The 22,886-nt window shown below is 46.9% G+C and overlaps 1 protein-coding gene across 1 annotated transcript in view; it reads right to left on the bottom strand.

Moving 5' to 3' along the window:
* The window catches only part of LOC111146661 (cadherin 17), a 107,529-nt gene extending 89,724 nt beyond the window's left edge, over positions 1 to 17,805 (bottom strand). Inside the window, exon 1 of the mRNA XM_022502306.1 lies at positions 17,655 to 17,805. The gene's annotated coding sequence lies outside the window, so the exon portion shown is untranslated. The remainder of the gene's footprint in view (positions 1 to 17,654) is intronic.
* Between the last annotated feature and the right edge of the window lie 5,081 nt (positions 17,806 to 22,886).

Here is a 22,886-nt window from a genome sequence, read left to right as displayed (position 1 = left end):
GATTTGCCTTAGCATCTATCAGCTAATAGAAGAATCTGAGTCTGAATGCAGAGCTGCAAATTCCATATGACTTGTGACTTCTCTTTATGCCTGTGCCAGAAGTAAGGAAAGCATGAAGTGCAGACAAAATGCCTATAACAGAAGAAACCTGTGAGAGTCAGTCTGTCACACTATATGTGGTTCCATGGTTTCATGGGGGATTAGGGGAGCTGTGGGGAGGAACGCTCATGCACATGTACGTCCAAGCCAATAGACTGAAAACCATACCTCCTCTTCTTTTTAAAAAAACTTTTATTTTTTTATTTGGCAGAGAGAGATACAGGGAGAGAGGGAACACAAGCAGGGGGAGAGGGTGAGAGAGAAGCAGGCTTCCTACTGAGCAGGGAGCCCAATGAGGGGCTCAATCCCAGGATCCTGGGATCATGACCTGAGTTGAAGGCAGATGCTTAACGACTGAGCCACCCAGGCAGACCCCTATACCTCATCATCTAAAGAGATGCTTTTGGTAGCAAGACACACCCATATTTCCCAATCTGTCACACCCACTTGATGATCATCACCTGTTGCAGGTTCTCACTGAGGCCCTGGAAAGGCCCTCACCAGGCATTTGCTGGGTCTCTTATCTCCTCCAACCCCAAACTTAGACTAATGATGGCTCATAGTTTGGGCAGAGCTATTCCAAAGAGCTGCTAAGAGGCGCCTGGCAGCCAGTGACAAGGCTGTTCTTTGATTACTAGCTGGCCCCTGCTAGCACCCCTGGTGACCCACTCCAGGGCTCCTCTTGGGGAACCACATCTTGGGCTCACGCTCAGATCCATCCTAGTTTATGGCTGGGTGTTCCAAGAGTGGACACACCAAGCCAGAGAATCGTAAGAAGAAGATTGGAATAGAATCCTTGTGCTGTTTGCTTTTTAAAGTGTGTGTTAGCATTGGGGATAGAAAAAGAAATCTGTTTCTTCTTCCTATGCCCCCCAGACAACCCTACTCCTGCTTTTGTTCAGTGCCTGATCTCAAGTAAGACTGGGAGCCTGGGGACTGCACAAGAGGCTGAGCACTAGGCAGAGCCACAGTCATGCCCTCCAGATACAGACATAAAAACAACACGCCAATCCACAGAGTATCACCCAATAGGTGCATCCGGGGCAAGGCACATCCATCATGGCTGACTTCTAGTGAGAGTGAGAACCAGAAAGGAGAAACTCCTTTCCTTCTGTGGTGCCTCTTATAGCAAACAGTGAGCCAGTCCGTGCACATTTGCCAAAGCTCTGAAAATCACGGCTAATGTGAAAAACAATGTAAGAGCTGTTAGTCCACACCAGGGAAGCCATGTGCAAGTAGTAAATTAGAGGAGATGAGAGGTAACAACAGACTGTCCAATGCAACGATAATGACCAGAAACCAGGAAAGTGGTTGCCTTCATTCAAAAAACATGTTACTAACAATAAGGTAATATGGATTCCTACAAAGAGAAGAAAATAATACTTTAACACATTCAGATCTCAAAATGACACCAGGAGGTACTTCCATAGTCTTTATGATTATTTTTCTAGGTAAGGAGATAGGTCCAGAGCAGTTAAGTAAACTTGCACACAGTAACAAAACTAGTAAAGTTGGTCCCACCAGGATTCAAAACCAGGAAGTTTGACTCCCAAGTTGAAAACCATAATCCACCACTCTACTACACCACATTCTAGCTTTGTAATTGTTTTGTGATTATGAGACAGTTATCCAGACTGTTGGGATTTATCATTTTTTAATTCTCACTTTTTTGCATTATAATATCACATGCATTGGTTTCTCATAGAAACTATAATAAAATTGTGTATTTTCTAACTATTTCATAATTTGGACTTTTTTTTTCCCACCAAATAAGCTCTTGTCTGTGCTATTCCTCTAGCATTTTCCATATATGTGGTGGGTCAAATTTTAACCTAAAATTTGTTTTATGTAAAATGTTTGTTTATGTAAAATATGAGAAATATGTTTATTTATGTAAAATTTGTTTATGTAAAATATGAGATCCTTCCACCATACTACGTTGTTTCATTCAGCTCTAATTTCTTTTTCACATATCTGTGAGTAAGATGACAGGAAACAGAAGTAAGTGGGTTTTCTCATTTCATTTTTTAGTAAGTTTGTGGGTTTTTTGTTTGTTTGTTTGTTTGTTTTTTACTTAGGGTCTTCCTAAAACCATACCACGGAAATAATCTCATTTGACATCTAGCAACAGGTGAACAATCTGTTTCAAAGTGAATAAAAATTTTATAGGAGTTTCTTTTTAATGCCATTCCAATGCCTTAAACTGCTGTCACGGTGTCATAGGTTGTGCTGTGATCTAACTTCTTAGTTGCCGTGACATCATAACTTCCTGAAGACCATTCTCTCAACTGCAAAAAGGAGCCCATAATCCCTACTTCTTAGAGTTAGAAGATATACCTAAATAATAAAGACCCAACACAAGCCCAGTACAAGGAGGGACACAATGAAAGTTAAAATCCCCATGGTTCTCCATGGTCTGAATTCTCCCAGTCACCAGTCATATGACTTTGGATATTCTTGATTCTTCTAGAATTCTATTTCCTTGTATGTTGGTCTAGATATCAGAGGGTCCTCCTGACTCTGACTCTGTGATTCCAAGATGTCCTCTGTCCCACCTGTGCCCCTCATTGTGCTCTCTACCCCCCCCCACCACCACACCCAGACTGCTGCCAGATTTTGGCATCCCTGCTCGCATCCGTTATCTCCAGGACATCCAAATTGAACTAAATGTGCCAATTATGCTCTACTCAAGTAATTGCACAAATTTGAGGCTGCCTCTGTTAAAATGAATGTTTGGGCTGAAGAAAACTCTGCTTGGAAAAGAAAAAAGATACCCAAGTGTGCCAGAGAATTTTCTTAATGCTTTTAATAATCTGGAGTTGGCAGAGCTGAGCACTCCTCCAAGCAATGGAACTGTCTTTGCCTTCGTCCAGCATGTGTATGCTCTAGTGTTACTGCACTACCACTTCTCACTACCGATTGTCATCTCATTTGATTTGGACACTGGATCAAAGAGAAAGTAAACCGGAGGTGAGTAAACTATGAGGTGCTGAATAAATCCAACGATAATTACATACTATCTGCCATGTATTGAACACTTACGTGTGTCTAAGTACAATCATTAAGACATATTAAGCAATACCTACAATCATACTGTAAAATACGTAGTATTTATGAAGTAGGAATTTTAATTATCCTTATTTTACAGATAGGAAAACTGAGGCAGAGAAGTGAAGCGCTCTGACTTACAGCCCACATTCCTTACCAGCACACTAGGGTGCCCATGACGGCAACAGTCACAGTGATGATAGTTTATATTTAGTGAGTGTGTGCAATGCACTGGGCACTTTACAAATGTAATACAAAGGGGGAATTTGCTCATTAAAACAAACAAACAAAGAGCTTCTTGGGATGCCTGGACGGCTCAGTTGGTTAAGCGTCTGCCTTCAGCTCAGGTCGTGATCCCAGGCTCCTGGGATCAAGTCCCACACTTGGCTCCTTGCTCAGAATGGAGCTTGCTTCTCTCTCTGCCACTGCTCCTCCCCCTGCTTGTGCTCGCTCGCTCTCACTCTCTCTCTCTCTGACAAATAAATAAAAAAGAAACAGCTTCTAAAATGTCCACATTTTAGGGAAGAAGCAAAATTTATCTCAGAGATACATGGTATTTTTGTTTATTCCAGTGGTTTTCTATCCTCATTATGTATTAGAACCACCTGGAAGCTTTTTAAAAATACCAATATCCAGGTGCACCTGGCTGGCTCATCAGTAAAGCACATGACTCTTGACCTCAGGGTTGTGAGTTCAGTTCCACAATGGGCATGGAGCCTCCTTTAAATTTAAAAAGAAAAAAGACTCACAGTATCCAAAACCTACCTTCAGTCCTGGGAGTGGGACTCAGGCACCACTCTTTTTTTTTTTTTTTTTTAAAGAAAGAAATTTTTTTTAAAGAAAATTAAAAAAAAAATTTTTTTTAAATCACTCATTTTTCTTTTTTATTGGGATAGTCTAGTTGGCTGTTTGTGACTGGTTGCCCCTAGGGTTTCATTACAGGCTTAGGTTCTGGTTTGCTTATGCCTACTGGTTCCCTTGTTGAATTAATTTAGTAGGATCAAGAAGTAGAGAGACACAGAAAGTCAATATGGGGGAGATCAACTGGGGGAGAGATCATTTCATAATGATCAGTACTTGAAGTACATGAAACAACTTATTTGGAGGCACCTGGAGTCTTGGAAGCTTGACTACTCTACATTTTCCTACAAATGGACCCTGAGAGCTTGTTTGGAGTTTCTAGCTGGGGAGCACCAGTTACTCATATACCCTTGGCCAAAAAACAATCCTCGTCTACTAGGGAAGGTCATCCTCTTGGACCAAGCATGCAGCTTCTGGAGGAATGCACAAGGATGCATGAGGGAAGAAGGGGACATCCACCTGCCCAGCCAAATCAACCATGACAATCAATGGAGTGACAGATGTCCCCCTCACATCCAGGCATCAGTCATTTTTAAGAGCTTTGCCAGTGAGTCTGACACCAGGCAGGTTGAGAACCACTGGTTTACTTTAATCAGCACATTTGGGACCATTTTTGGTGTGAACTTGACTGGGAGGGGAAAGATGTCAACAAAGAAAAAAAACATTCTGCATAAGAAAGTCAGGAGACTTTGGAGTCCTCTTCAGGTAGGAAGAAGAGTTGGGAACACTAGAAATGAGAGAAGGGAATATTTGGAAGGAGATCTAGACAGTCCAGAAGAAAAGACCAGAGATCCACCCACAAGATAGCGGTGAGACCCTGAGGGGAAGGATGGTGTTCTGGGTTACAACATGTGGATACATCACTCTTGCCCACATGCACACCCTTTGCAATACGACTTTGCAACTCCCTGCCTCCAAAAGGAGAGTCCTTTTCCCCTGCTCTTGAATCTGGACCAGTCCTGTGGCTTGTGTTTACCTGAAGAAGGCAGCAGGAGTGACACAGTGTCTGTTGTGAGCCCAGATGGCAGAGACCTTGCATGCTTCCATTCACCACTGTGTGCATGAGCCTAGTGTGATCTGCTGCAAGCTGAGAGACCACATGAAAGAGAGCCTACGTGTCCCCGCTCAGCCACCAGATGTGTTGAGAGCTCACCGGAGATCACCAAAACAACCCACAGCTAACTCAAGATCCAAGTGAGAATGCAACTGAAACCAGAAGAACCACGTCCTTGATCTTCACCTGTTAAGGCACAGAACTGTGACACAACGTTTCGGGATGATTTGTTATGTAGCAACAGCTAACTAATGCAGATGCCTAGGGTTGGCCCTCGGCACAAGGGAAGGCCTCTAGAGAATTGATACCGAACCCTCCGTTCTAGGTTGTTGTCTGGTCTGTGCTGTAAACCGTCTCTCACCAGCCCCAGCGAGGCCCACATCTGCAGTAGACACAGGCACCTTGCTTAATGACACTTTTCCTAGTGAATAAAGGGGCGGGGGTGGTGAGTAACAGGAGGACAGTCACAGCAGGGGAGGGGCAGAGGGGCTCAGGAATCCTGCAGAAGCAGGAAATCAGAGTGGGAAGCCATTAGGAGAAACCCCCCTCCTCCCCACCAAGAACTCAGAGCTATGAAGGAGACGGAACAATGTGGAAGGACCTCAAAGGAGCCGGTGGGGCTTTCAGAGGAAACAGCAGGCTGGCGGGCTCAGGAGCACACCTGCAGCAGACCCAGGGGTCTGTCGCTATCATTCCATCACATCACCCTAACCGGGAGATGGTTGTGACCTTCATATTGTAAGGGTAAGGGTTCCAAGGTGAAATAACCTCCCCAAGATGACTCAGCAGGGAAGAGGAGGAACCTGGTCCGACTGACTTGAGAGCCCTCTGGGTAATTAGGTGGTGAGAACTCTGAACGCTTATTCCTAAAATTCCGAGCCTCCAGGCTGCCAGGGACGTGATCGTTCGTGGCCTGCTGGCCTTACTTAGAGATGGGGTAAAGTGACAACAAACCCCAGATTTAAATCCTCCCGTCCCACTCAGATGCCACCCCAAGCAGTCCCCCGGGATTTTTCCCTCCAGCAAATGGCTCCAGTCCCCCCTCTTTAGAGCCAGAGCCAGTGCTTCGGGGTCCCTGTGACCACCTGGGGGAACCGGGCACTCAGATGGGGAGCTGGGACCAGCCTGAGCTCACATCGGCATCCCCGCTCCCTTGAGTGATCTAATCCTGTCCCAAGGCGCGGCACTGCTTCCCCAGAGCTGGTGCAGGGTTGCGATGCTGGGACCAAGCCTCAAGCACCCACCCGATGTGTTCACTGACCCTCATCATTGTCCAGGTGGAAAAAACAAAAAGTGGGCACGCTAAAGCCAGGGGAATATCGGGCACCCAGAAAAAGTCCCATCCATGGCTTGTCTCTGTCTCTCTCTGCCAGTGCAGGGTCAAAATCATCCATGTACACTTGAATTTTCCCCCTTTAAGAATTATGTTTCTTGAGAAAAAACTGTGCCACCTGATTTCTCTTTCAAAGTCCAAAAGGACAAGAGGTGGGAAAGAGGAGAGTTAAGCTCATTAGACCTCCCATCAGCTCGGTTTGCCCATCTCACAAATACACTCACTCTCCAGTCTGGAAGGATCCGGAGCAATGATCCCCTCAGGTCCTGGCAGAGAATGTAATCCTTAGAGCAGTAACAGAGCCATGCCATAGGAGAGCAGACAGGTCAGATAAAAATTAATTGAATTTCGTGAAGCAGCACCTCCTCCTCACGCTAATGCAAAACCAGGTTCAAGCCTCACATTTGTAAGAAGGTTTCATCATCATTAATCACGTAGTTCATGGGAGAGCAGCTGTGGTGAGAGCTAGGTTAGGGGTCCCCCCCACCGTTGCAGAGTGTGCCTGGGAGCCTCTCAACGGTGACTCATACGTGCTAGCCTCACACCCATCTCTGCAGAGGCTGTGACTGCGGTCCATTAGCATCTGTCACCAGAGGGTGACTTCACCAGCCTTCTGAGCCCCCTTTTCCAAGCCCCCCACCGCTTGTGTATTCATCTCCGGGCTGCTCTCTGCTTAGTCAACCCAGAACTGTTTCCAAGCTGCGGGCTACCTTAAAAGGTCCCTTGGAGCCTCGGCACATCCCACACACTTCCTGTTGCTAACAAATGAGTCTGAGCTTATCAGAGCAGCTTGCAAGATAATTAAAATCCAGCGCCTGGAGGGTCAACTATTGATGGGCAAATAGGACCCCAATTATCAGCCATCCACCATAAAGGACAATCTGTGCTCCACTCACTTCCCCGGGGAAACTCAGCCTTCCTTTGAACCCCACACGTGGGGAGAATCACAGGTGGGGTAAGGGGGAGAAGGCCAGAAGTTCTTGACTTTGAGTCCTGCCCTCTGGCCAACTGGCCTTGGGCAAATTACTTTACCGCTCCGAGCTTAACGCTCCGCCTTTGGCGCAAAGAGAACCGCCTACCTCCCAGGGTTGTTGTGCGTAAGATAAAGTGCCTAAAGGCAAACACAGCTGTGAGGGATGCTTACCCCACCCCCCCACCCCCCCACCCCGCCCCGTTGCTGGGCCAGCTCAGCACCCTGCCCTTGAAAACCATAAGGTCAAGGTTTCAGGCCCAGCTCCCCCGTCAGTGATTCGTGAGAGGATCATGTTCTAACCCCTTCAAACCTACACTCCCCATCTGTGTATTAGGGGTGCACCCCACTATTTTTCAGCCTTCCCAAATGGCACCAGGCAAGGCAGGAGCCCAGGCTGATGGCACCACCCAGTCTTCAGACTTCCAAGGGCTGGGGACAGAGAGCACCACCCGCAGGCCTGAAGAAGAGGAAAGTCCTTGCAGTTGACCTGAGGGTGGGAGCAGGGAGTCTGGGGTGGTGGCCACGGTGGGGGTGGGGAGTCTCCTTCCCCAGCCAGTGTACACCATCTCTTCTGGAAAATGGCAGGTCGCTCCTGCCTTTCAGCTGATTCCCACTAGGACATCTGGATCTATGGGACCTGGGAGGTCCCTGAGGCCTTTGAATTCTGTCACCAAAAGCAGGCCCTGGACAAGGCCTCATCACAACCAGCTCCCTGGAGCCTTCTGGCTCTCTCCCCATCCTCCATTGGGAGCCCGGGAAGGACCCAACAGGCCTTCAACTCTGCAGGAGAGCACTGAACCCACTGTACTCCCAGTGGTCTCTCTCCACCATCCCAGAAGGCAGGGCAGCACAGCACCCACAGAACAGGCCTGAAACCAAATTCCACTGACGTGCCATCCGACTCCACGCGAGGCCCTCAGCCTCTCTGGCCAGCTTCCTCCTCTATGAGATGACAAAAACAGAGCCTGATGAGGTTGCTGTGAGATTTCCCTGAGAATGCAGGTGGCAGGACCTAAAGCAAGTGCTCGGCAAATGCGAGCTATTTGTCCACTGGGTGGAAAAATCTGGGAGATGGAAGCATCACAAATAGTAAGGAAGGTCAGAGACAGCAGGTCACAGAGCAGAGAGCCCATGACTGAGAACCAGAAGATCTGAAGTCATATTTGGTTTTGTGTCTTTGTAGCCATGTGACCTTAGACCGGTCACTCAACGCCCACGCGGTGGGAAGGACGACGGTCGCACAGCGCAATCATGGTAATGCACGTGAAAGCACGGTGTGCAGCAGCAGCTGAGGGACAGGCATTATTAGACTCACACGAGAGACCTTGGAAATAATATTCACAAGGACATGAATCTTGCTTTATTTAATGTCACATCTGTCTAGCACAGAGCCTGGTGCCCAATCAAAGCTCAGTAATGTTTATTTTTGAATTAATAGATTTAGCCCAACCCTCTTCACTTGACCAAAGAAAGAACCCTGGCACTCAGAGGAGGTGACCCGACACTCATGGAAGAACTGAGGCAGCAGGCCCCTTGTCTCCAGCTTCCTGCCTCCTGGTTCACATTCTAGAGACCTCCATTCTCAGCACCAGGAACATTCCCACTGCCCATTCCCACTGATCCTAGCTTATTGCCCTCAGCATGTAGGTCCTTCACCCCCAAACCTGACCCCTTGAAAGAGAGGCTGGGCAGAGCCTTGAGAACTTCCTACCAAAGCCCCAATCGCTCCCTCCTGAAACCTGTTGTAAGGGCCTATTCAGCCAGAGCGGCCCCACCCTGGTTGAACTGCCATTTTGTTGTAAAACTTAAATTGACTCTGCCCACCCCCCACCAGGGGAACTTACTTAAAAATAAGTCCCGGAAACCAGTCCCAGGTAACAAAGCCCAAATACAAGGGTGGATCAGGCCAGGTGGAGACATCTGATGGGGGGGGGCGGTGCATACTGTCTCCCTAGTTACCAAGGAGTATGGGCCCCGCCCTTTGGGCACCTTTTGGGCGCCAGTTCTGACCAAGGTGATAGGCTGGTTCAAATGTCTAATAGAGTAAATTGTAATTTAATTGGTCACCTAGCATGACTGTGCAGCTTTCTCTTTGTGTTACAATTTCATTGGCCGCCTGTGCATGGCCAGGCCCAACCACATGGCCTTTGCCCTTAAAAGCTAGTCTGTGAAGCAGAGGGGTCGCACTCTCTGTAAGAGGCGCGGCCCCGAACGTTCAGTTTGATTCTTGATGCTTGGCGTGAAATAAAGCTTTGCTTGACTTTCGCTTTGTATCAGTCTCGCTCCTTTAATCACGGACCCATTATTGGGGGACCTAACACTGTCTACAGAGGGCCCCAAATCACCAGGCCAATTGGCCCTAAGTTTTGCACTGAAAACCAGCCATTCTCACCGTACCCAGAGCTGATGAGGTTGCCGCAGTCCTGGTGAACAGCCCCTTATTTCTGGAGCACCAGGATCTGTGACAGACTGAAACAAGGATGCCTGCGTGGAATTTGGAGAAGCACCAGAAAATAAAAGGCACTGGTTCTGAAAGTCACAAAAGAGTCCCAGTTTGGTGACGGGATTCCCAGCTATGCCCTGGGGAAGATGAACCCCTGCCAGCCCCCACATCTGTCTGCCCCTGATCACTTCAGCCATAAGCCTGTCAGACACCAAGAGTTAGCAAGCCAGGAGCCTCGTCAAGGTCATGCCGACACCTGCCAGGCCACAGTAGCCGGACTCTCCCCTCTAGGTTTACAGGGACTTCCAAAACACAGCTCCACAGGGGTGAGGCATGGCAAACTAAATCAGAAGATGAAAACTGAACCGTATTGTTTGTATGCTGTTGATCATTTAGAAGAAAGGATCACTCCATTTTTGGAAGCTGGGAGACCAGCTGTGGAGTTTCAAAGACTGAGCTCTTTCTACCCCCCAGGAGATGTGTCAGGCCTTTGTCCCCAGGTCTAGGCCAACACTGCTCAAAGTGTGGTCAGAAGACGTGCTGTATCAGCCTCTCCTGGGGAGCTGGGGCCGGGCTCCATTCTGACACTGAGGCAGAGCATCCAAGGTCAGGGCCCTGGGATGTCTAAAACCCCCAGGGGACTGAAGTCCAACTCGCGGTCTGCACTGCCCTTACCCCGAGGGTCATGCTGGATGGCTATGTTCCACAGGAGGGCAGAGAGGCATTGATGCATGGAGGTAAGAAGCAGAAATGACTCGCTATGAAATGGAATTGGAGTTCCAGAGCTTGTGGAGGAGATGGGGCTCCTGCAGGGCAATCCAGCCTTCCGCCATGCCACCCCACAGGCCAGCTCACTGTGGGTTTGGTTTCATGGGTATCCACAGAGGCAGGATGCTCAGAGATTTGGGGAGCCATATGAAGAGCCCTGTACTGATCCTGAAGTCAGGGGAGAAGAATAGAGAAGAGGGCATCTCAGGAACCCACCCAGAGTGTCAGCCCAATACACGGTGGGGGCCTGGGTGGCTCAGTCGGTTAAGCATCTGCCTTTGTCTCAGGTCATGATTCCAGGGTTCTAGGATCAAGTCCTGCAGTAGGCTCCCTGCTCGGTGGGGAGTCTGCTTCTCCCTTTCCCTCTGCCTCTCCCACCTGCTCATGCTCACTTGCTCTCTTTTGCTCTCAAATAAACAAACAAAATCCCCCAAAAAATGTTTAAAACTTTTTAAAAATTAAAAAAAAAGAACAATAGTGATAAAAATAGCCATTCCCTTAAAGCCAGCTCTTCTGACCTGAAATCCCATGGTGTCATGAATAGTCCAAAGGAGTGGAGGTCTCTCCAAAAAGACCAGCCCTGCTGAGGAAGGCCTGGGCTAAGATTTAATTTTCCTTTAAAAAATAAAGATATGTGTCATTCCTCATATCTCAGCATCACAGAGAAGTGTGTACCCATCACACAGATAGTCTGTCCACCAAAAGTCATAAGCTGTATTTCTGCTTGCTTCTGTGAGGTCATCACTCAAGCTGTGAGTTTATGAAAGAATTACTCAGGTCTGATTCCTAGCTTCCTGGCATGAACTTGGGAAGTTCAAATCCACCGCAGCTCAGCACTGACACGCACGTGTCTTCGTGCATTTGGCATAAGGTGGGTCTAATTTACACACTGAAAAAAAGACTCAACCAGGACTGAACTTACTCTTAATACAAGTACAGAGTTATTTTTATTAGCAGATGAGAGCATCTCCCAAATCACTCTGTGGAACATGAATTCTGTAAAATGCACCAGAGTGGTCTTGGGCAAATGGTGTGAGAAACATCACACACTCTGGTCCCCTGGACCTGAGTGAGACTCACAGTGCAGTACCAACAGCTCTGAGAAAGTTTTCAGTGAGAAAAGGAGTGGGCATTTACTGTTTGGTCTGCCCAGTACCCCTCCCCCACTCTCATAACAACATTCTAGTTTACCTTTGGGGAAACACTCCTTCCCTCTCACTTGGCCCACCCCAAGCCTACATTTCATGCGGTCTTGTTTATTGCAACCATTCAGTGACCATGCTGCCTCACCTTCAACACACACACACAACACACACGTAAGATTGTTGGAGCGGAGACATATTCTTGACTTCCAGAGATTTTGCCCTCCCAATTTTCCCTTAATTTCTTTTTTTTTTTAAGATTTTATTTATTTATTTAACAGAGATCACAAGGAGGCAGAGAGGCAGGCAGAGAGAGAGGAAGGGTAGCAGGTTCCCTACAGAACAGAGAGCCCAATGCGGGACTCGATCCCAGGACCCTGAGATCATGACCTGAGCCGAAGGCAGAGGCTTTAACCCACTGAGCCACCCAGGCGCCCCTTCCCTTAATTTCTATGAACGATCTAGAACTACTCCCATTATTAGCCTATCTCGGTTTCTGTTGCTTGCCACCAATGAACTCTAGATGATGCCAGAGACCTATTTTCCACACACAAAAACATGAAGTTGGAAACTCACCTTACACCATATACAAAAATTAAGTCAAAATAGATCAAAGACCTCTAGAAGACTAGATCAAAGAAACTCTAGAAGGAAAGCCTTCCAGATCATTGGTTTCAGCAATGACTTCTTAGCTAGAAAACCAAAAGCATAAGCAATGAAAAGAAAAATTGGACTTCATCAAAGTTAAAAATGTTTGTGCAGCAGATGACACTATAAAGTGAGAAGGCGGCCCACAGATGGGGAGGAAGGGGGTGTTATGTCCGAGTTTTCACGTCTGAGAGACCACCAAGGAGCCAACACCAATGTAAACACACAAGAGTTTATTCAGCAAGCTTAAGCTTGGGCCCAAGTATACCTGACACAGCGGAGTAGGGACTTGGACCCCAAACCAGATTACAGTCAGAGTTTTTAAAGGCAGAGCAGGGGTGTCAGTAGGTGATTGGGCCACAATTACTAGCCCTATGTTCCTGTTTTTTCTTTTTTTCTTTCTGACATAATCTATTACAATGTCAAACCATGTTGTTCCTGTTTTTCCCTTTTTCATTCTGACATGATCTATTATAACGTCAAGCCATGTTATTCCTGACATGAGTCATTACAACAATAAGCCATCCTATTCCTGATTGATCATTGTGTTTGCTCCAGTCAGTCTGGAGCAAGGGGTCATTTACCAAGATGGCTGTACTTATGTCAAGGCTAGACTTGGGGTGGGTACAGTCTGTTTTTCTTGGCCTCCACATTTCCCCCTCTCAGAGGAACCTAAGGAAGGACCCAATCATGGGTCCTAGTTGGCCTCAGTAATAAGGTCCAGCGGTTGGTATTGTCTGAGTATCATGAGCTGAACTGTACTGACTTTGTCTTTGACAAAGGTAACTAATCTATTGATAATGCAGGGCCCAAAGGTAAGGAGGAGAAGGGGGATAATGAGGGTTACTTTTCACTCCCCGCACTGGTGTAAGAAGAGGGCATAGTATAAGTGACATTAGTGGGGTACGTGAGAGCGGCACAGTCTCAGCTTTAGGGGATTGTCCTGTCTAGCTGGCTCTTCCATTCTGGAACAAAGTCCTTGAGAACGGCATGTGGGTCAGCTGGCCAGACGTAGGTGCAGTGGACCCAGGGAGTAATCCTGTCGACCTTGAAAGCAGTGGGAGTGGTCAGGATCACAATGTAGGGTCCCTTCCAGCGAGGCTCTAAGTCTTCTACTTGGCAGCAGTGCATCCAAATCAAGTCTCCAGGTTGGTAAGGATGTGGTTCCAGCTCCATCTCCGTCTCAGTGTGGGCAGTTAGGATCCCTGCATGGGCTACGCAGACTGTAATGCCTGCAGTGACTGGAGTACAGACTGACCAGTCATTGTTAAGGAGGAGGGCCTGATACCCCATCACTCTGGCGTTTGTCATCCACCGGTCTGGTGGAGTCTGGAGAAGGCCCTCAATAACGTGAGTGGTGGTCAAGATGAGATTTTGACCCAAAGTCAATTTACTTGCATCCTTGACCAGGAGGGCCGGGGCAGCAATTACGTGGAGACAAGGGGGAACCCAGCCGCTACTGGATCTAGTTTCTTGCTAAGATAGGCTACTGGCTTCTGCCAAGGCCCCAGAGTCTGAGTCAAAACTCCTTTGGCCACCCCTGCCTCTTCATCCACATACAAGTGGAAGGGCTTGGTAACATCTAGGATGGCCAAAGCTGGAGCACTCAGTAAAGCTGTTTGTAATTTCAAAAATGCTCGTTATATCTGGGGCTAACTGACTGGCAAAAGTAAGATCGTCTAAATGAGCTATCGTGCAACTTCTCTGAGTTTACCTTAAGTTGTCTAGCTTAGGTAAACAAACATTTAAAAACACTCAAATTTAGAATTTAACACTCATAAAGGTGTGTTATTAAAACATAATTTTTCTCTCTAAAATAACCCTCATTTCCAGAGATAGCCAAATCGGGACTAATTTATTTGAAAAACAAGTCCAGTTTTACCAAACTTGGCCTAATTATTTACATAAGCTCAGCAAGAACAGTGAGTGTGATCCTATAGATCTTTTAGAATCTGCTTTGCTGGAACTTCTTATAAGGAATCTCTAGGTTGAACTTTTAGTAGCCTCTCCAGGCCAAAAGCCAAGCCACATACTTGCCATCAGACATGCCTGCAATACCTGTCGGATTTGGGCGAATTCCTCTCCCTGAGGTACCCAAAGTATCCTGAGGCTCTGCACCTACCAGGGAGTGACATTCTTTACTCACCTGGTGAGGCTGCTGGGAACTCTGTAAGCAAGGTATCAGGCCAACAGTTCCAAAGGGCTTTATGGCTCCAGGTTTCAAAAAGTCCACCTTAGTTCCTTAAAGCTGTCTGGTCATATCTGAGTCTTTTCAAATATGACGTTCCAGTCAAAGCCTTGGTAAAATAACCAGTATTTCCAATGGTGTCCTGTTACAAGGAGAACAGATTCTTATTGAACTTATGCAAATGACAGACTGCCACGGAAGAAAGAATACTTATTAAGACCTTTGGTTTCAGAGGGTTCAGATAGAGAGAAAAGTTGAATGCCTTGATTCATTTACAAATGAATACTTTTACATATCTGTAAGTTACAGATAACTTAAGAAAAAGTTTCCCTAGTCTGGAGGAGTAAACATTACAGAACCAGTAATGCTTAAAATAAGACAAAACATTAAGAGACACAACATTACAATCTTTCAGTTCATCTAGTTCCATGTTACTAATTCTGGTTTAGTCCGAATGCAGCTTTAAAACAATTACAAATGACAAAAACTCAGAATAGATATGGTTAAATTACCAGGTGATGACCCTATCAAAACATTAGAACTTTAGGAAATGTATAGAACCTCTAGAGTAGTTACAGCATTTACCCAAATGTAACCCAAGGTTTATCATTGGTTTAGCAGTACTCCCTGAGTTACTTAGCATATCAAGGAAAAGCCTTATGAGTCAAAGAGACCTCATTTACAACTCTGGGATGAAAGAGAAAAGAAAACCATTTACAGATCAATTAACTTAAGAAAACTTTGCCCTTTTAAACAGAGAGAAAACCAGCTTTTTTTTTTTTTAATACCAGTGTCTTTCCTTTTTTTCTTTTTTTTTTTAACATTTTATTTATTTATTTGACAGAGATCACAAGTAGGCAGAGAGGCAGGCAGAGAGAGAGAGAGGGGGAAGCAGGCTCCCTGAGGAGCAGAGAACCCGATACGGGGCTCGATCCCAGGACCCTGGGAATCATGACCTGAGCCGAAGGCAGAGCCTTTAACCCACTGAGCCACCCAGGTGCCCCTTTCCTTTTTATTCTTAAGCATAGTCTTAGATAGTGGGTTTACTGGGTTTCTCTCCCATCATGAATGATGGGAGAGAAGACAAAGGGAGGGGGATCTTTTAGATGCTGTCCTGCTCGCGTCCCTCATGGGAACCTAGGAGCGTCTTAGCTAAGGTCTGTTTGTATAAGCCCCGGACGAGGCTACTCTGTGGAGCAGATGACCATTATGCCATATGACACCCCACGAGACTCAGGGTGCAGCCCACTCAGACTCCGTAGCTGAAGTGGTGGAGCCCTGCAGACAGATTCACACAGTCAGGCACTCTTCAGATTCAAACAGGTTGGACACCACCCCTCTGGGTATCCCTGGCTAATGAAGGTGATCTGTCTCCCTTTCCATTCTTTACGAATAGGTCTGGCTCAGACAGTGGCCCCGGGGCTGCTTTTCTTTTTTTTTTAAACCTTCAACAAAATGCATTTCCATTCCTTAAATCTTTCTTACGTATCTCTTACTTTCCTACATACAGAGTTGCTTCCTTTATTTCCATCAGTCTTACAGTTAGCAGAATTTTGTACTTTTAGAAACACCTTAACCTCTAGTCAGTTATTAACCAATTGTGAACGGTTATAACAATTCTTTAGATGCCAATTTATGAATCAGTTAAGCACAAAACATGTTTACCAACAGATTTAAATATTCTTAGTTTCTTTGTCAAAAGCACAAACCTATGTTCGATAATCAATGACTTAGCATTTTGTCCTCTTTGGAAAAGACCTAGATGTCCAACAAATTCAATTCCATTTGTCTTCCAATCAAAACTTTAAACTTTCAGGTTACCAAAGACTTTGAAAGCTATCTCAGCAATTACCCATTAAAACTTTGAGACAGATAATTAACCATCAGTTTAGTCATCTCTTTGCTAACAGATTTTAACAAACAACATGAGCTTATTTGACCTTCAGTAGACTTTGAAGTTTCCTGTTTACTGCTGATAACTTAAAAGACATGTCTATCTTAATTAAACCAACAAACTTAACTTAGTTCCAATACTGATTTACGTTCCACCTGGGCCCACTCCACTTTGAATGTTTACCTGAGACGCAGGTGGGAAGGTCCGGAGTGGGGGGTGTTAGGTCCAGGGGCTGCTCTTCTTGCTCCTTGACAGTGAAGAGAGAAGGAGCCATGGTGCAGGAAGCACCAAGGATGGTCTAGAGGCCAGTTATGCAGGCCCCACGCACGCTGGTGCAGAAACAGAAGGGGGAGACAGAAGGAACAGTGCCGCCAGGAGGCCCAGAAAGGATTCCTGGTTTTAGAGGAGCAGACGCCATGTTTTCCCATCAGCAAGGGGGAAGGGGTTAGGCAGTCCATGTCGGGCCAGAGAAAACAGGGAATATTCCCGAAACAAACGGAGTTTCAGCAGCTGCTTGGGAATATTCCTTATGGTCTCTGTCTCAAGTTAGACCAACCCCAGTTGGCTCCAGTTATAGCCCTTAACACAAGAAATGAGTGAGGGAGAAGCCCCACATCTATTAGGAGGAACAGAAAGATGAAAGTCAGAGTCCCCTTACTCTCTGCTTGCCCCATTTCTTCAAACACAACAAACAACACAACAGATAACAAAAAGACAGGACAAAACAACCACAGACCCAGCGGCCCAACCGGGGCCATCCAACATTAAGGGATGGCCATTCAGACATGCAGAAAGTCCGAAACTTAACCTTTCGTTCATCCGTGCTCAGGTTATGAGCTGTTTCCCTAACGTCCGAGAAGCGGTCAATCATCAGAGACAGAAGAGTTGTCTGCGTCTGTCCCATCACGTCCTCAGTCCACAACAAGACAAATACACTTACGACAATTAACAAACACACACTCACAAAGACATAGGATCCAGTGCGGCCGCGAAGACAAAACTGGAAGGAAATTAAGCCCCGACTGCAACAGCAGCAGGGCGTCCAGGCAGGAGCAAAGGGATGTCTCCCAAGACCCCCGGTCGACAGCCCACCACGCGTCTGCTTGAGCCAATGTCGACTCCCGTACTCAGATTTGGAATTCCTACAGGTAAAAATGCAGATTGGAGCTCCCGGAAGTTATGCGCGCAAACGAGTGCACTCACCAGCCCACGTAAGATCCTCCGGGTTGGGGTCCTAAGAGTCTTCCAGATCTCGGTGGGACCTCCAAATGTTATGCCCAAGTTTTCACGTCTGAGAGACCACCAAGGAGCCAACACCGAAGTAAACACACGAGGGTTTATTCAGCAAGCTTAAGCTTGGGCCCAAGTATACCTGACACAGCGGAGTAGGAACTTGGACCCCAAACCAGATTACAGTCAGAGTTTTTAAAGGCAGAGCAGGGGGGCGCCTGGGTGGCTCAGTGGGTTAAAGCCTCTGCCTTCGGCTCAGGTCATGATCCCAGGGAGCCGTATTTGGCTCTCTGCTCAGCAGGGAACCTGCTTCCCTTCCTCTCTCTCTGCCTGCCTTTCTGCCTACTTGTGATCTCTGTCTTAAAAAAAATAAAAAAGTAAAAAAAAAAATAAAGGCAGAGCAGGGGTGTCAGTAGGTGATTGGGCCACGACTACTAGTCCTATGTTCCTGTTTTTTCTTTTTTTCTTTCTGACATAATCTATTACAATGTCAAACCACATTGTTCCTGTTTTTCCCTTTTTCTTTCTGACATTGTAAGGTTTTATAGGCGAGATAAACATGACACCAGGCAAGGTGGGCGCAAGGCAAGATTTATTAAAGGCATCTCCAGCGAAGTTTCAGGGCTCAGGAGAAGGGGAGCCAGGAAAGTCGCGCCAGGAGGAGGTGGGCACCCTTGGGCGAGGTTCCTCGACTCCGGAAAGGGGAGTGGGGGAAGTCACACTGGGAGGGAGTTGGCGGGGGTCTTTTATCGGGCCAAGGCAGGGCATGGGCTCACATCCAAATATGGTAGGGTATTTGGTGATTGGAGGGTATGGGGTGGGGGGTCCTGATACTTCTGTTTCCTGCATAGGTATCGGGTTACCTATGGAGACGTGACCTGGGCATACATCCTTTTGGCGGGAGAGTCAAGGGTTAAGGAAAGGGGGGGTAGGGGGCTGGAAGATGGAGGGCCCCGGTGGTCATTTCTGTTGTTTCTCCTGCACTCTCGGAGCCCGCTGACCCAACAGACATGATCTATTATAACGTCAAGCCATGTTATTCCTGACATGAGTCATTACAATGATAAGCCATCCTATTCCTGATTGATTATTGTGTTTGCTCCAGTCAGTCTTCCTGGAGCGAGGGGTCATTTACCAGTCCCGGAGACCTAAGATGGCTGCCGGGGCCAAGATGGCTGTACTTATGTCAAGGCTAGACTTGGGGTGGGTACAGCCTGTTTTTCTTGACCTCCACAGGGGCATGGCATGGCATTGCACATGTGGACAGGTGCTCAGCTGGAGAAAATGAAAAGATTCTGGGGATGGGTGGCGGTGATGGTCACACACCAATGTGAATATACTTCATGCCACCGAACTACACTTAAAAGTGTTTAGAATGGTAAATTTCACCTTGTGTTATTTTTCATCCCAATAAAAAGAGAAGCCTATTTCATTTCCTAGAAGCAAATTTCCCCTGGATGTATGTGGCCTAAAGTTCTCCCTTTCCCCAGAACTCATAAGACCACCACAGAAAGCAAAGGTCCCAGAGAACATAATTGGGGAAAGGTTGGCACGTCACAGTATGGCTGGACTTCCGAGGATAAAATCCCATGGTTGAGGAGGACAAGGGTGTCCCCTAACACAGGGAAGAAATAGTGGGCCAGTCGTCTAGGGAAGGAAGATGGCCTCATGTCAGGAAACTAGGATGGAGAAGGAAAGCTTTCAGCGGCAGGCCACAGAGGAGGCATCTGCTTCTCCAGGTCTTGAGATCAAGGTATCCGTGAGTCAGTTCCCAAGTGGGAGAACTTAGAAGAACCCTCTTTTGGAGGCAGGTACTGAAGGCTGGAAACAAAACAGCCAGGCAGAGGCCTGAGACAACACGCCCCAGCATGCACTCCCGGGACCAGGGCTACTTACCCCACCATTCTAGACTACTGTTTATGTGCAGAACTCAGGTTGCTTAACAAACTCAGAACTAAAAAAAAGGTTTTTGAAATTTTAGCCTGTTCTCAGCCGCTAAGTGGATCTCCTTTGGCAGGGAGTTAGGGCCCCCTTTTGCCCGGGGGATCCAGGCAGAATTACTCACCAGAATGGCACTGAGGCTGCCCAACGGAATGATGGTAATTTAGGATACCTTGGTAGAAGAGTCTCTTGTTAAATAGCCCCTCCCTCGCTCCAGGCTTCCTCCTAAAACTCATCTCTGAAGCTTCTGGGTTTTCAATTGAATAAAGAAAATAATAAAACACAGCTAAGAGCTTTGGAGCTTTCGTCACGGGCCCGCAACTGGACTTTGTGTGCATTTTCCCATTTCCTGTTAAACAAACAACAATTAAGAAGTAGATAAATTTTTAATTCATTTATTCCATTTCTTCATCCAGATGAAAAACCTAAGCCTACGGAAGATTAAGTTACTTGTCCAGTTTACCCAGCTGGGAATAGATGGAGCCAGGACTGAAACCCAGACAACTGGATTCCAGAACCCACCCTTTTCTCGCCCACTTCACCCCGTCTTTCCAGCCACTGGCGCACAGGGCTGCGCGTTCTGCCTCTTCCCGCTCATGCACAAAGGAGGTGGATTCTTTGCGTCCACTTCCGTCTTCTTTCTCACAAGCACAAGGACAATCAGAAGCACCCGTGAAACCCTCAAGTCCCATTTAGCTGTTGGATGGAGCACTTATCCACATAAAAGCAGGGGAACAGACAAGGACACGATCAACCCAATCTTTTTATGAGTCAAACGTCCTCATCTTCAACACCTAAGGTAGCATTTCTCATTGCCCAGTGTCTGTACAGAAAGTCTCAAAGACACGATTAAGGAAATCAAATTAACAGTTCTCTTCCTTTGCTGCCAGAAGAGATAGGATTGGCATTTTCCCAACCGCTAATGTTTTTTAACTGGGTTTATACATTCCAAGAGACAGTGATCAGGGCCAGTCCAATATATCAGCAAAGTAAGCGAGTGTCTGTAGGCTGGTATCCAAGAGGTAAGCCTGTGGGAGGGCAGTGAAAGACCCACCTACTTCAAAGACCTTTCCCCGTGCCGGTCACACTGTAATTCTCCCTCAAACATTGTCTAAGTAACTGATGGGCAAACAAGTCCTAATGCCACCTCATACGTGCACAACACTTTAGTAACCCTGTGGAGATTTGAATATTCTTGAGGATTAAAAATCCCTTTTACTTAGCACATTTTGTCTTCTTAAAAACCCTGTGAGGCTGGTATCACTTTTCTTATTTTATATGTGAGGATTTAAAGCACTAGTCATTAGCAAGGCCAGGGCTAGAACCCAAGCCTTTAACTCCAAGGCGTAGGAAGATATTTAGACTTACCAACACAATTCCTCTACACAATTCCTTCATCCACCAGAAGCCTGAGCCTAAGCCAAGTATGTTTTGATAGGTGTCCTGAGAAGAGCCAACTCTGGTTTGAAAAGACTAATCCAGCCTTAGCCCAGAACCCCAAAGACTAATAAAATGCTAATAAAGGCAGATGCCCCGGGGGAGGAGGACCTGCCTCTCTTTCTGTCTGCACCTGCCTTGACTCCCCATGCGGCCACTCAAGGCCTGCTATGCTGTGTGCCTCGTCCAGGACATGTGCGAAGCTCTGTTCCAATTTCTCTTGTGGTCTGTTTCTGAACTGCAGCTCCCTACCAGGCATCCTATACTCCACTTAACAAATGTTAACTTAAAAAGTGGTTACAATTAGCACCAGCATCCTTATCCACACTAACCTGGGCTGTGGCTCAGAGAATCAGTTCAAATGGGCCCCTCTTCCTGCGTGCGTTACTTAGCTCACTCGTGTTGCATATTCATGGCCATTCACATCCGGAAGACATCTGGAGGGCCTGGTTTCACTTATCCACCCCCCCCACCACCAGCCATACCCCTACCCCCCCTCACCCCCACCCCCAACCTAGGCTCAGAACTACTACTGCTCAGTCATCCCTCAGATAACCCAAGCCCCCCACGCTGCTATTTCCAAATCGTAGAACACATCCTGGCCGGTCACCAGCTCCATCTCATAATCAAATCGATGAATCACAAGGCGATTTCCTTTGGACTTTTTAAAATAGGATTTCCACTCCTACCTCATGGCCTTCTCTGGTCTGACGTTAACCAAAAAAAAAGAAAAAGAAAAAGAAATGACTGCTTTTAAGTACATCTGATGACGGTTTTTTTCAGCCCTGTAAAACCCGACTCACGGCGGGCGTTGCACTCCTCACAACCCTGTGCCTTACCCATTTTCTGCTATTTGCACACTTGCTCCTCATTTGTGTCTTTTGGTATGCCTGGTAAGGCAGCCTCGGTCAACGCTCCCGAGCGGGCTGTAATTCCCTCATCAGATTTTTATTTTCAAACCCCTGCCATCTGTACTATGAGTACTCCCTGCCTTTAAATGAGGCTGGAGTAAATGTGCACGTGTGTGTGTGTGTGTGTGTGTGTGTGTGCGCGCGCGCGCGCATGCGCGCGCACCTGTATGAACCTATCCACGTGCATCGTAGGTCTGGTTGCATACATTTGTATATACGGGTCTGTGTATGCATACGTATATAAGATTGCAAACGCCTCTCAAGAAAGCTCCTTCCAAAACTTTCAAATCTCCCACAAGGCAGCGGGATTTCTCCAAGTCAGACAGCTGTCCTCAGGCTTCTGGGTGATACCAGTAAGATATGGGGCACTTCTCACTCCTCCTTCATTTCCATGTTTCTAAAAGCTGACAGGGGTTAGCTTCTCTACTTCCATCCCAGTCGTTAAAAACAGCACAGCGGAAGACACAGGCACATTTTTTTCTGACTCAGTTGACTACAATCACGGCAAACTTAAGTGACAACTTGTCCTGAGTTTCAGAAACAACATGCACGTCTGTATTATTCCACGCCCTTGGCGGACACTACAGTCAGTAAGAGGCCAGACAGCTGCCCTGTTTTGGGGCATATACTGAAAAGTGGAGCAAGGTGAGTCTAGTGGATATTTGAAGTTCCTGTAATTGCAGTACTCTTTAACTGTGAGATTCCTCTTTCCCATCTTTGCCCCGTGAGTGCGTGCATACACACACACACACACACACACACCACGCACTCGCGTGCGCACGTGCGTGCCTCCATGCGCACACCCACGCAGAGCCACCTGCGCACCCAGCGGCAGTCCTGCGCTGAAAGCTTCCTGTCCCTGTTGGCGTACGTTTATCCCTAGCCTTATTGTAAGCAAAGCAGGTGTGCCACATTG

The sequence above is a fragment of the Enhydra lutris genome, unplaced genomic scaffold (genome assembly GCF_002288905.1).
Source record: "Enhydra lutris kenyoni isolate GAN:26980312 unplaced genomic scaffold, ASM228890v2 scaffoldscaffold14, whole genome shotgun sequence".
Lineage (NCBI taxonomy): Eukaryota > Metazoa > Chordata > Mammalia > Carnivora > Mustelidae > Enhydra > Enhydra lutris.
Note: the sequence above shows the minus strand (reverse complement) of the source record. Positions and strands in the feature narration are given on the sequence as shown.